Genomic DNA, 14,019 nt, shown 5'->3' on the forward strand with positions numbered 1-14,019 from the left:
ATCTTGACAAATATGGGCATTTCACCATAAAACAATAGACTTCCTGTAGTAGGGGGCGGGACTTAGGGGATGTCAGCTGTCCACATTGTCATTATCTTTAGATGTGGTCAGTGATCACACAGACAAAGTTTGATATAGATCTGATCATGCACATGGGAGTTATTGTCAAGAAATGTAATGGCGAAAGGTCAAAGTTTGAGGCTTAGCCACGCCCACACCTTTCAACTTTTGAAAAATCAGACGGTTGAATTTTTTTCCCTATGTCTTAAGAGGATATAGCAGAAGTTTGAAGGCAATTGGTGAAAAGGACGATGGGGCATAATACTCCAAACAATGCCTGCGAAAACCACTAAATCGAGTACTTGGACCAAAACGGCCGACTTCCTGTACGACTTTGCACTTGGCTCCAAGAGACTTTTTTGTAGGTCCTTAGACACCACATTAGTGTACCAAATTTTGTAATCCTCAGTCAAAGCATAGCTTGGGGCTATTAGTTTAAATGGTCCTAGGGGGCGCTATTTCAGAAGTTAGGCCACGCCCACAAATTTCAGATGTCTATGTCGCTTGGGGGTCAGACTAGGATCACGCACCAGAAGTTTCGTAGCAATATCACGATAACTGAAGAAATGAGAGGCAAACATACTTCCATGGCGTGATGGCGATTTTCGCCATGCTCCTGAAGCCCCGCCTTTTTTTGAAACCTGCCAGTACTGGATACCAAGTGACCTCAAGTTGTCTACTGCTGTTTGCCAGAGATTCCTGCTGATTGGGTAAAAGGAGTCCAGTAGGGAGCTGTGAAAAAAAGAGTGGCGTGGCGACAGGTCAAAGTTTGAGGCTTAGCCACGCCCACACCGTTAAACTTTTGAAAAATCCGACGGTTGAATTTTTTCCTCTTTGTCTTAAGAGTATATAGCAGACGTTTCAAGGAGATTGGTGAAAAGGGCGACGGAGCATCACTCTCCAAACAACGTGTGCGAAAACCACTAATTCGAGTACTTGGACCAAAATGGCCGACTTCCTGTGCGACTTTGTGCTTGGCTCCAAGAGACTTTTTTGTAGGTCCTGAGACACCACATTAGTGTACCAAATTTCGTAATCCTCAGTCAAAGCATGGCTTGGGGCTGACAGTTTTAATGGCTCTAGGGGGCGCTATTTAAGAAAATAGGCCACGCCCACAAACTTCAGCTGTCTATTTCTCTTGGGGCTCAGACTAGGATCTCTCACCAGAAGTTTCGTAGCGATATCACCAAAACTGAAGAAATGAGAGGCAAACGTATTTCCTTGGCGTGATGGCGATTTTCGCCATGCTCCCAAAGCCCCGCCTTTTTTCGAAACCTAACTGTACTGGATACCAAGTGACCTCAACTTGTCTACTGCTATTTGCCAGAGATTCCTATTGATTGGGTAAAAGGAGTCCAATAGGGAGATGTGAAAAAAAAGAGTGGCGTGGCGAAAGGTCAAAGTTTGAGGCTTAGCCACGCCCACACCTTTCAACTTTTGAAAAATCCGACGGTTGAATTTTTTTCCCCTTCGTCTTAAGAGTATATAGCAGAAGTGTGAAAGTGATTGGTGAAAAAAGCAACGGAGCATCACTCTCCAAACAACGTGTGCGAAAACCACTAAATTGCGTACTTGGACCAAAATGGCCGACTTCCTGTGCGACTTTGCGCTTGGCTCCAAGAGACTTTTTTGTAGGTCCTGAGACACCACATTAGTGTACCAAATTTCGTAATCCTCAGTCAAAGCATAGCTTGGGGCTATTAGTTTAAATGGTCCTAGGGGGCGCTATTTAAGAAAATAGGCCACGCCCACAAATTTCAGATATCTATGTCGCTTGGGGGTCAGACTAGGATCACGCACCAGAAGTTTCGTAGCAATATCACGATAACTGAAGAAATGAGAGGCAAACATACTTCCATGGCGTGATGGCGATTTTCGCCATGCTCCTGAAGCCCCGCCTTTTTTTGAAACCTGCCAGTACTGGATACCAAGTGACCTCAAGTTGTCTACTGCTGTTTACCAGAGATCCCTGCTGATTGGGTAAAAGGAGTCCAGTAGGGAGCTGTGAAAAAATGAGTGGCGTGGCGACAGGTCAAAGTTTGAGGCTTAGCCACGCCCACACCGTTAAACTTTTGAAAAATCCGACGGTTGAATTTTTTCCTCTTTGTCTTAAGAGTATATAGCAGACGTTTCAAGGAGATTGGTGAAAAGGGCGACGGAGCATCACTCTCCAAACAAGGTGTGCGAAAACCAGTAAATCGCGTACTTGGACCAAAATGGCCGACTTCCTGTGCGACTTTGCACTTGGGTCCAAGAGACTTTTTTGTAGGTCCTGAGACACCACATTAGTGTACCAAATTTCGTAATCCTCAGTCAAAGCATGGCTTGGGGCTGACAGTTTTAATCGTCCTAGGGGGCGCTATTTCAGAAAATAGGCCACGCCCACCGGATGTTCACATCAGATCTTTTAGGGGGCCAGACTAGGATCACTCACAAGAAGTTTCGTGATGATATCTTTAGAAATGACGAAATGGGAGGCAAACGTAAGGCCACGGCGGTACGCCTGACTTCGCCGCGCCGCCACAGCCCCGCCCTCTGCCGAAAACTCACATAATGTGACACCAAGCAACCCCCACTTGTCTTGAGTTACCAGCTACAAATTTGTGGTGATTTAGTGAAATGGGGCAATTTGGGACCTTTAACAGTAAAACTTAACCTTTTTGGTCCTGAGGGGGCGGGGCTTGTGTGATGTCATCATGTGACCATTCAATTTACTTTGTGAGGTGATGACGAATGACCACAGAAAGTTTGGTAACTCTATTCCATTCAGTTATGAAGTTATAGCAATTTAAAAATTTTTGGCGAGTAGTCAAACTTCGAGGCCTGGCCCCGCCCCTTCAGTATTTACGAAAAGTCAATTTTATTGTCTCATTTTGTTCGCCCATCTCTTCTGAGCAATTTTACAGAATTTTTGAGATGATCGTGCAAAAAATGATCGAGCAATCCAATCAGAAACGGACCCTAAAAACGGCCAAAACGGCAAAAAATCGCCATTTCAACCCAAAATGGCCGACTTCCTGTTTGATATTGACCATGCTTGCAAGAGACTTTTCTGTGCGGACTATTGAGTACTATAAGTGTACCAAATTTCATAACGGTACGATAAACTAAGCTTTATGGAGAGGGGTTTTTTTCATTTTCTAGGGGGCGCTGTTCAGCCATTTTCTTTGCGATTTTTTTGGGACCTTTAAAATATCAAATTTTTCACCAGGCCTGACAAGTATGCAAAATATTGTGAGTTTTGGGGTATGTTAAGGTCCCCAAAAAGCCAGTCAAAGCGGCACCGGAATAATAAATAAAAATTAAAGCTGCAAGCAGCGTCGTTCGGCCCTCGCAGCTCCGCGCCGCTCCGGTCTGCCGTCGCACCAGTGCACGTCTGACAGAACAGAAACGTCAACCACCCCGACACCAGAAACCGCGAATGGCCTCCTAGTCTGCACCTCACCCTGACTCAGCATCCCCTCTGAGCTCACCATTAAATTGAATATTAAGATTACGGCGTTACGCCAGAATTCGCCATGGCATCAAAGCCCCTCCCTTTCTGGAAAGCTATCAGATCTGAATGGTCATTACAGCATCATGAAGACAGTGCATGACCTTAGGGTCATGTTGACTAAATTAGAGGGGACAAATATGGGCATTTCAGCATAAAAAATAAATTCCTGTAGTCAGGGGGCGGGGCTTAGGTGATGTCAGCTGTCCACATTGTCATTGTTTACAGATATGGTCAATGATCACACAGACAAAGTTCGAAAAAGATCTGATCATGCACATGGGAGTTATTAAGTCAAGTAAAGTAATGGCGAAAGGTCAACGTTTGAGGCTTAGCCACGCCCACACCTTTCAACTTTTGAAAAATCCGACGGTTGAATTTTTTCCCCTATGTCTTAAGAGTGTATTGCAGAAGTTTGAAGGTGATTGGTGAAAAGGGCGACGGAGCATCACTCTCCAAACAATGTGTGCGAAAACCACTAAATCACGTACTTGCACCAAAATGGCCGACTTCCTGTGCGACTTTACGCTTGGCTCCAAGAGACTTTTTTGTAGGTCCTGAGACCCCACATTAGTGTACCAAATTTCGTAATCCTCAGTCAAAGCATGGCTTGGGGCTGAAAGTTTTAATGGCTCTAGGGGGCGCTATTTAAGAATATAGGCCACGCCCACAAACTTCAGCTGTCTATTTCTCTTGGAGCTCAGACTAGGATCACTCACCAGAAGTTTCGTAGCAATATCACGATAACTGAAGAAATGAGACAAACGTATTTCCATGGCGTGATGGCGATTTTCGCCATGGTCCCAAAGCCCCGCCTTTTTTCAAAACCTGCCAGTACTGGAGACCAAGTAACCTCAACTTGTCTACTGCTGTTTGCCACAGAATCCTGGTGATTGGGTAAAAGGAGTCCAGTAGGGAGCTGTGAAAAAAAGAGTAGCGTGGCGACAGGTCAAAGTTTGAGGCTTAGCCACGCCCACACCTTTCAACTTTTGAAAAATCCGACGGTTAAATTTTTTCCCCTATGTCTTAAGGGTATATAGCAGAAGTTTGAAGGAGATTGGTGAAAAGGGCGACGGAGCATCACTCTCCAAACAACGTGTGCGAAAACCACTAAATCGCGTACTTGATCCAAAATGGCCGACTTCCTGTGCGACTTTGAACTTGACTCCAAGAGACTTTTTTGTAGGTCCTGAGACACCACATTAGTGTACCAAATTTCGTAATCCTCAGTCAAAGCATGGCTTGGGGCTAATAGTTTAAATGGTCCTAGGGGGCGCTATTTCAAAACATAGGCCACGCCCACAAAATTCAGCTGTCTATTTCTCTTGGAGCTCAGACTAGGATCACTCACCAGAAGTTTCGTAGCAATATCACGATAACTGAAGAAATGAGAGACAAACGTATTTCCATGGCGTGATGGCGATTTTCGCCATGGTCCCAAAGCCCCGCCTTTTTTCAAAACCTGCCAGTACTGGAGACCAAGTAACCTCAACTTGTCTACTGCTGTTTGCCACAGAATCCTGGTGATTGGGTAAAAGGAGTCCAGTAGGGAGCTGTGAAAAAAAGAGTAGCGTGGCGACAGGTCAAAGTTTGAGGCTTAGCCACGCCCACACCTTTCAACTTTTGAAAAATCCGACGGTTGAATTTTTTCCCCTATGTCTTAAGGGTATATAGCAGAAGTTTGAAGGAGATTGGTGAAAAGGGCGACGGAGCATCACTCTCCAAACAACGTGTGCGAAAACCACTAAATCGCGTACTTGATCCAAAATGGCCGACTTCCTGTGCGACTTTGAACTTGACTCCAAGAGACTTTTTTGTAGGTCCTGAGACACCACATTAGTGTACCAAATTTCGTAATCCTCAGTCAAAGCATGGCTTGGGGCTAATAGTTTTAATGGTCCTAGGGGGCGCTATTTCAGAAAATAGGCCACGCCCACCAGATGTTCACATCAGATCTTTTGGGGGGCCGGACTAGGATCACTCACAAGAAGTTTCGTGACGATATCTTTGGAAATGACGAAATGGGAGGCAAACGTAAGGCCAAGGCGGTACGCCTGAATTCGCCGCGCCACCACAGCCCCGCCCTCTGCCGAAAACTCCCATACAGTGACGCCAAGCAACCCCCACTTGTCTTGAGTTACCAGCTACAAATTTGTGGTGATTAAGTGAAATGGGGCAATTTGGGACCTTTCACAGTAAAACTTGATCTTTTTGGTCCTGAGGGGGCGGGGCTTGTGTGATGTCATCATCCGACCTTTCAATTTACTTTGTGGGTGGATGACGAATGACCACAGAAAGTTTGGTAACTCTATTCCATTCAGTTATGAAGTTATAGCAATTTAAATATTTTTGGCGAGTAGTCAAACTTCGAGGCCTGGCTCCGCCCCTTCAACATATACGAAAACTCAGAATCCTTATCTCATTTTGTTCGCCCATCCCTTCTGAGCAATTTTACACAATTTTTGAGACGATCGTGCGAAAAATGATCGAGCAATCCAATCAGAAACGGACCCTAAAAACGGCAAAAACGGCAAAAAATCGCCATTTCAACCCAAAATGGCCGACTTCCTGTTTGATATTGACCATGGTTGCAAGAGACTTTTCTGTGCGGACTGTTGAGTACTACAAGTGTACCAAATTTCATAACTGTACGATAAACTAAGCTTTATGGAGAGGGTTTTTTTTCACTTTGTAGGGGGCGCTGTTCAGCCATTTTCTTTGCGATTTTTTGGGACCTTTAAAATATCAAATTTTTCACCAGGCCTGACAAGTGTGCAAAATATTGTGAGTTTTGGGGTATGTTAAGGTCCCCAAAAAGCTGTTCAAAGGGGGCACGGAATAACAAAAAATAATTAAAGCTGCAAGCAGCGTCGTTCGGCCCTCGCAGCTCCGCGCCGCTCCGGTCTGCCGTCGCACCAGTGCACGTCTGACAGAACAGAAACGTCAACCACCCCGACACCAGAAACCGCGAATGGCCTCCTAGTCTGCACCTCACCCTGACTCAGCATCCCCTCTGAGCTCACCATTAAATTGAATATTAAGATTACGGCGTTACGCCAGAATTCGCCATGGCATCAAAGCCCCTCCCTTTCTGGAAAGCTATCAGATCTGAATGGTCATTACAGCATCATGAAGACAGTGCATGACCTTAGGGTCATGTTGACTAAATTAGAGGGGACAAATATGGGCATTTCAGCATAAAAAATAAATTCCTGTAGTCAGGGGGCGGGGCTTAGGTGATGTCAGCTGTCCACATTGTCATTGTTTACAGATATGGTCAATGATCACACAGACAAAGTTCGAAAAAGATCTGATCATGCACATGGGAGTTATTAAGTCAAGTAAAGTAATGGCGAAAGGTCAACGTTTGAGGCTTAGCCACGCCCACACCTTTCAACTTTTGAAAAATCCGACGGTTGAATTTTTTCCCCTATGTCTTAAGAGTGTATTGCAGAAGTTTGAAGGTGATTGGTGAAAAGGGCGACGGAGCATCACTCTCCAAACAATGTGTGCGAAAACCACTAAATCACGTACTTGCACCAAAATGGCCGACTTCCTGTGCGACTTTACGCTTGGCTCCAAGAGACTTTTTTGTAGGTCCTGAGACCCCACATTAGTGTACCAAATTTCGTAATCCTCAGTCAAAGCATGGCTTGGGGCTGAAAGTTTTAATGGCTCTAGGGGGCGCTATTTAAGAATATAGGCCACGCCCACAAACTTCAGCTGTCTATTTCTCTTGGAGCTCAGACTAGGATCACTCACCAGAAGTTTCGTAGCAATATCACGATAACTGAAGAAATGAGACAAACGTATTTCCATGGCGTGATGGCGATTTTCGCCATGGTCCCAAAGCCCCGCCTTTTTTCAAAACCTGCCAGTACTGGAGACCAAGTAACCTCAACTTGTCTACTGCTGTTTGCCACAGAATCCTGGTGATTGGGTAAAAGGAGTCCAGTAGGGAGCTGTGAAAAAAAGAGTAGCGTGGCGACAGGTCAAAGTTTGAGGCTTAGCCACGCCCACACCTTTCAACTTTTGAAAAATCCGACGGTTAAATTTTTTCCCCTATGTCTTAAGGGTATATAGCAGAAGTTTGAAGGAGATTGGTGAAAAGGGCGACGGAGCATCACTCTCCAAACAACGTGTGCGAAAACCACTAAATCGCGTACTTGATCCAAAATGGCCGACTTCCTGTGCGACTTTGAACTTGACTCCAAGAGACTTTTTTGTAGGTCCTGAGACACCACATTAGTGTACCAAATTTCGTAATCCTCAGTCAAAGCATGGCTTGGGGCTAATAGTTTAAATGGTCCTAGGGGGCGCTATTTCAAAACATAGGCCACGCCCACAAAATTCAGCTGTCTATTTCTCTTGGAGCTCAGACTAGGATCACTCACCAGAAGTTTCGTAGCAATATCACGATAACTGAAGAAATGAGAGACAAACGTATTTCTATGGCGTGATGGCGATTTTCGCCATGGTCCCAAAGCCCCGCCTTTTTTCAAAACCTGCCAGTACTGGAGACCAAGTAACCTCAACTTGTCTACTGCTGTTTGCCACAGAATCCTGGTGATTGGGTAAAAGGAGTCCAGTAGGGAGCTGTGAAAAAAAGAGTAGCGTGGCGACAGGTCAAAGTTTGAGGCTTAGCCACGCCCACACCTTTCAACTTTTGAAAAATCCGACGGTTGAATTTTTTCCCCTATGTCTTAAGGGTATATAGCAGAAGTTTGAAGGAGATTGGTGAAAAGGGCGACGGAGCATCACTCTCCAAACAACGTGTGCGAAAACCACTAAATCGCGTACTTGATCCAAAATGGCCGACTTCCTGTGCGACTTTGAACTTGACTCCAAGAGACTTTTTTGTAGGTCCTGAGACACCACATTAGTGTACCAAATTTCGTAATCCTCAGTCAAAGCATGGCTTGGGGCTAATAGTTTTAATGGTCCTAGGGGGCGCTATTTCAGAAAATAGGCCACGCCCACCAGATGTTCACATCAGATCTTTTGGGGGGCCGGACTAGGATCACTCACAAGAAGTTTCGTGACGATATCTTTGGAAATGACGAAATGGGAGGCAAACGTAAGGCCAAGGCGGTACGCCTGAATTCGCCGCGCCACCACAGCCCCGCCCTCTGCCGAAAACTCCCATAAAGTGACGCCAAGCAACCCCCACTTGTCTTGAGTTACCAGCTACAAATTTGTGGTGATTAAGTGAAATGGGGCAATTTGGGACCTTTCACAGTAAAACTTGATCTTTTTGGTCCTGAGGGGGCGGGGCTTGTGTGATGTCATCATCCGACCTTTCAATTTACTTTGTGGGTGGATGACGAATGACCACAGAAAGTTTGGTAACTCTATTCCATTCAGTTATGAAGTTATAGCAATTTAAATATTTTTGGCGAGTAGTCAAACTTCGAGGCCTGGCTCCGCCCCTTCAACATATACGAAAACTCAGAATCCTTATCTCATTTTGTTCGCCCATCCCTTCTGAGCAATTTTACACAATTTTTGAGACGATCGTGCGAAAAATGATCGAGCAATCCAATCAGAAACGGACCCTAAAAACGGCAAAAACGGCAAAAAATCGCCATTTCAACCCAAAATGGCCGACTTCCTGTTTGATATTGACCATGGTTGCAAGAGACTTTTCTGTGCGGACTGTTGAGTACTACAAGTGTACCAAATTTCATAACTGTACGATAAACTAAGCTTTATGGAGAGGGGTTTTTTTCACTTTGTAGGGGGCGCTGTTCAGCCATTTTCTTTGCGATTTTTTTGGGACCTTTAAAATATCAAATTTTTCACCAGGCCTGACAAGTGTGCAAAATATTGTGAGTTTTGGGGTATGTTAAGGTCCCCAAAAAGCTGTTCAAAGGGGGCACGGAATAACAAAAAATAATAATAATCAGAGCAAAAACAAGAGGCCTTCGCAGCGCTTTCGCTGCTCGGGCCTAATAATAATCAGAGCAAAAACAAGAGGCCTTCGCAGCGCTTTCGCTGCTCGGGCCTAATTAAAGCTGCAAGCAGCGTCGTTCGGCCCTCGCAGCTCTGCGCCGCTCCGGCCTGGCCAGCAGCCCGGGGCACCAGGGCACGTCTGGCAGAACAGAATCGTCAACCACCCCGACGCCAGAATCCGCAAATGGCCTCCTAGTACGCACCTCACCCTGACTCAGCATCCCCTCTGAGCTCACCATTAAATTGAATTGTAAGGTTACGGCGTTACGCCAGAATTCGCCATGGCATTAAAGCCCTTCCCTTTCTGGAAAGCTATCAGATCTGAATGGTCATTACAACATCATGAAGACAGTGTATGACCTTAGTGTCATGTTCACTAAATTAGAGGGGACAAATATGGGTATTTCAGCATAAAAAATAGACTTCCTGTAGTCAGGGGGCGGGGCTTAGGTGATGTCGGCTGTCCACATTGTCATTTTTTACAGATATGGTCAATGATCACACAGACAAAGTTTGAAAAAGATCTGATCATGCACATGGGAGTTATTAAGTCAAGTAAAGTAATGGCGAAAGGTCAAAGTTTGAGGCTTAGCCACGCCCACACCTTTCAACTTTTGAAAAATCCGACGGTTGAATTTTTTCCCCTACGTCGTAAGAGTATACAGCAGAAGTTTGAAAGTGATTGGTGAAAAGGGCGACGGAGCATCACTCTCCAAACAACGTGTGCGAAAACCACTAAATCGCGTACTTGGACCAAAATGGCCGACTTCCTGTGCGACTTTGTCCTTGGCTCCAAGAGACTTTTTTGTAGGTCCTGAGACACCACATTAGTGTACCAAATTTCGTAATCCTCAGTCAAAGCATGGCTTGGGGCTATTAGTTTAAATGGTCCTAGGGGGCGCTATTTAAGAGAATAGGCCACGCCCACAAACTTCAGCTGTCTATTTCTCTTGGGGGTCAGACTAGGATCACTCACCAGAAGTTTCGTAGCGATATCACGATAACTGAAGAAATGAGAGGCAAACGTATTTCCATGGCGTGATGGCGATTTTCGCCATGCTCCCAAAGCCCCGCCTTTTTTCAAAACCTGCCAGTACTGGAGACTAAGTAACCTCAAGTTGTCTACTGCTGTTTCCCACAGAATCCTGGTGATTGGGTAAAAGGAGTCCAGTAGGGAGCTGTGAAAAAAAGAGTGGCGTGGCGACAGGTCAAAGTTTGAGGCTTAGCCACGCCCACACCTTTCAACTTTTGAAAAATCCGACGGTTGAATTTTTTCCCCTATGTCTTAAGAGTATATAGCAGAAGTTTGAAGGAGATTGGTGAAAAGGGCGACGGAGCATCACTCTCCAAACAACGTGTGCGAAAACCACTAAATCGCGTACTTGGACCAAAATGGCCGACTTCCTGTGCGACTTTGCACTTGGCTCCAAGAGACTTTTTTGTAGGTCCTGAGACACCACATTAGTGTACCAAATTTCGCAATCCTCAGTCAAAGCTTGGCTTGGGGCTATTAGTTTAAATGGTCCTAGGGGGCGCTATTTAAGAGAATAGGCCACGCCCACAAACTTCAGCTGTCTATTTCTCTTGGGGGTCAGACTAGGATCACTCACCAGAAGTGTCGGAGCGATATCACGATAACTGAAGAAATGAGAGGCAAACGTATTTCCATGGCGTGATGGCGATTTTCGCCATGCTCCCAAAGCCCCGCCTTTTTTCAAAACCTGCCAGTACTGGAGACCAAGTAACCTCAAGTTGTCTACTGCTGTTTCCCACAGAATCCTGGTGATTGGGTAAAAGGAGTCCAGTAGGGAGCTGTGAAAAAAAGAGTGGCGTGGCGGCAGGTCAAAGTTTGAGGCTTAGCCACGCCCACACCTTTCAACTTTTGAAAAATCCGACGGTTGAATTTTTTTCCCTATGTCTTACGAGTACATAGCAGAAGTTTGAAGGAGAATGGTGAAAAGGGCGACGGAGCATCACTCTCCAAACAACGTGTGCGAAAACCACTAAATCGCGTACTTGGACCAAAATGGCCGACTTCCTGTGCGACTTTGCACTAGGCTCCAAGAGACTTTTTTGTAGGTCCTGAGACACCACATTAGTGTACCAAATTTCGTAATCCTCAGTCAAAGCATGGCTTGGGGCTGACAGTTTTAATGGTCCTAGGGGGCGCTATTTCAGAAAATAGGCCACGCCCACCGGATGTTGACATCAGATTGTTTGAGGGGCCAGACTAGGATTACTCACAAAAAGTTTCGTGACGATATCTTTAGAAATGACGAAATGGGAGGCAAACGTAAGGCCACGGCGGTACGTCTGACTTCGCCGCGCCGCCACAGCCCCGCCCTCTGCCGAAAACTCCCATAAAGTGACGCCAAGCAACCCCCACTTGTCTTGAGTTACCAGCTACAAATTTGTGGTGATTAAGTGAAATGGGGCAATTTGGGACCTTTCACAGTAAAACTTGACCTTTTTGGTCCTGAGCAGGCGGGGCTTGTGTGATTTCATCATCCAACCATTCATATTACTTTGTGGGTGGATGATGAATGACCACAGAAAGTTTGGTAACTTTATTCTATTCAGTTATGAAGTTATAGCAATTAAAAAAAAATTGGCGAGTAGTCAAACTTCAAGGCCTGGCCCCGCCCCTTCAACATATACGAAAACTCAGAATCCTCATCTCATTTTGTTTGCCCATCCCTTCTGAGCATTTTTACACAATTTTTGAGACGATCGTGCGAAAAATGATCGAGCAATCCAATCAGAAACGGACCCTAAAAACTGCAAAAACGGCTAAAAATCGCCATTTCAACCCAAAATGGCCGACTTCCTGTTTGATATTGACCATGCTTGCAAGAGACTTTTCTGTGCGGACTGTTGAGTACTACAAGTGTACCAAATTTCATAACTGTACGATAAACTAAGCTTTATGGAGAGGTTTTTTTTTCACATTGTAGGGGGCGCTGTTCAGCCATTTTCTTTGCGATTTTTTTGGGACCTTTAAAATATCAAATTTTTCACCAGGCCTGACAAGTTTGCAAAATATTGTGAGTTTTGGGGTATGTTAAGGTCCCCAAAAAGCCATTCAAAGGGGGCACGGAATAACAAAAAAAGAAAGAATTAAAGCTGCAAGCAGCGTCGTTCGGCCCTCGCAGCTCCGCGCCGCTCCGGCCTGGCCGGCAGCCCGGGGCACCAGGGCACGTCTGGCAGAACAGAAACGTCAACCACCCCGACACCAGAAACCGCAAATGGCCTCCTCGTCCGCACCTCACCCTAACTCAGCATCCCCTCTGAGCTCACCATTAAATTGAATTGTAAGGTTACGGCGTTACGCCAGAATTCGCCATGGCATCAAAGCCCCTCCCTATCTGGAAAGCTATCAGATCTGAATGGTCATTACAGCATCATGAAGACCGTGCATGACCTTAGTGTCATGTTGACTAAATTAGAGGGGACAAATATGGGCATTTCAGCATAAAACAATAGACTTCCTGTATTCAGGGGCCGGGGCTTAGGTGATGTCAGCTGTCCACATTGTCATTGTTTAAAGATATGGTCAATGATCACACAGACAAAGTTCGAAAAAGATCTGATCATGCACATGGGAGTTATTAAGTCAAGTAAAGTAATGGCGAAAGGTCAAAGTTTGAGACTTAGCCACGCCCACACCTTTCAACTTTTGAAAAATCCGACGGTTGAATTTTTTCTCCTATGTCTTAAGAGTAAATAGCAGAAGTTTGAAGGCGATTGGTGAAAAGGGCAACGGAGCATCACTCTCCAAACAACGTGTGCCAAAACAACTAAATCGCGTACTTGGACCAAAATGGCCGACTTCCTGTGCGACTTTGCACTTGGCTCCAAGAGACTTTTTTGTAGGTCCGGAGACACCTCATTAGTGTACCAAATTTCGTAATCCTCAGTCAAAGAATGGCTAGGGGCTGACAGTTTTAATGGTCCTAGGGGGCGCTATTTCAGAAAAATGGCCACGCCCACAAATTTTAGCTGTCCATTTCTATTGGGGGTCAGACTAGGATCACTCACAACAAATTTCGAGGTGATATCTCGATAACTTAAGAAATGAGAGGCAAACGTATTTCCATGGCGTGATGGCGATTTTCGCCATGCTCCCAAAGCCCCGCCTTTTTTCAAAACCTGCCAGTACTGGAGACAAAGTAACCTCAACTTGTCTACTGCTGTTTGCCACAGAATCCTGGTGTTTGGGTAAAAGGAGTCCAGTAGGGAGCTGTGAAAAAAAGAGTGGCGTGGCGACAGGTCAAAGTTTGAGGCTTAGCCACGCCCACATCTTTCAACTTTTGAAAAATCCGACGGTTGAATTTTTTCCCCTATGTCTTAAGAGTATATAGCAGAAGTTTGAAGGAGATTGGTGAAAAGGGCGACGGAGCATCACTCTCCAAACAACGTGTGCGAAAACCACTAAATCGCGCACTTGGACCAAAATGGCCGACTTCCTGTGCGACTTTGCGCTTGGCTCCAAGAGACTTTTTTGTAGGTCCTGA

Source organism: Nothobranchius furzeri, chromosome 4 (genome assembly GCF_043380555.1).
Source record: "Nothobranchius furzeri strain GRZ-AD chromosome 4, NfurGRZ-RIMD1, whole genome shotgun sequence".
NCBI lineage: Eukaryota > Metazoa > Chordata > Actinopteri > Cyprinodontiformes > Nothobranchiidae > Nothobranchius > Nothobranchius furzeri.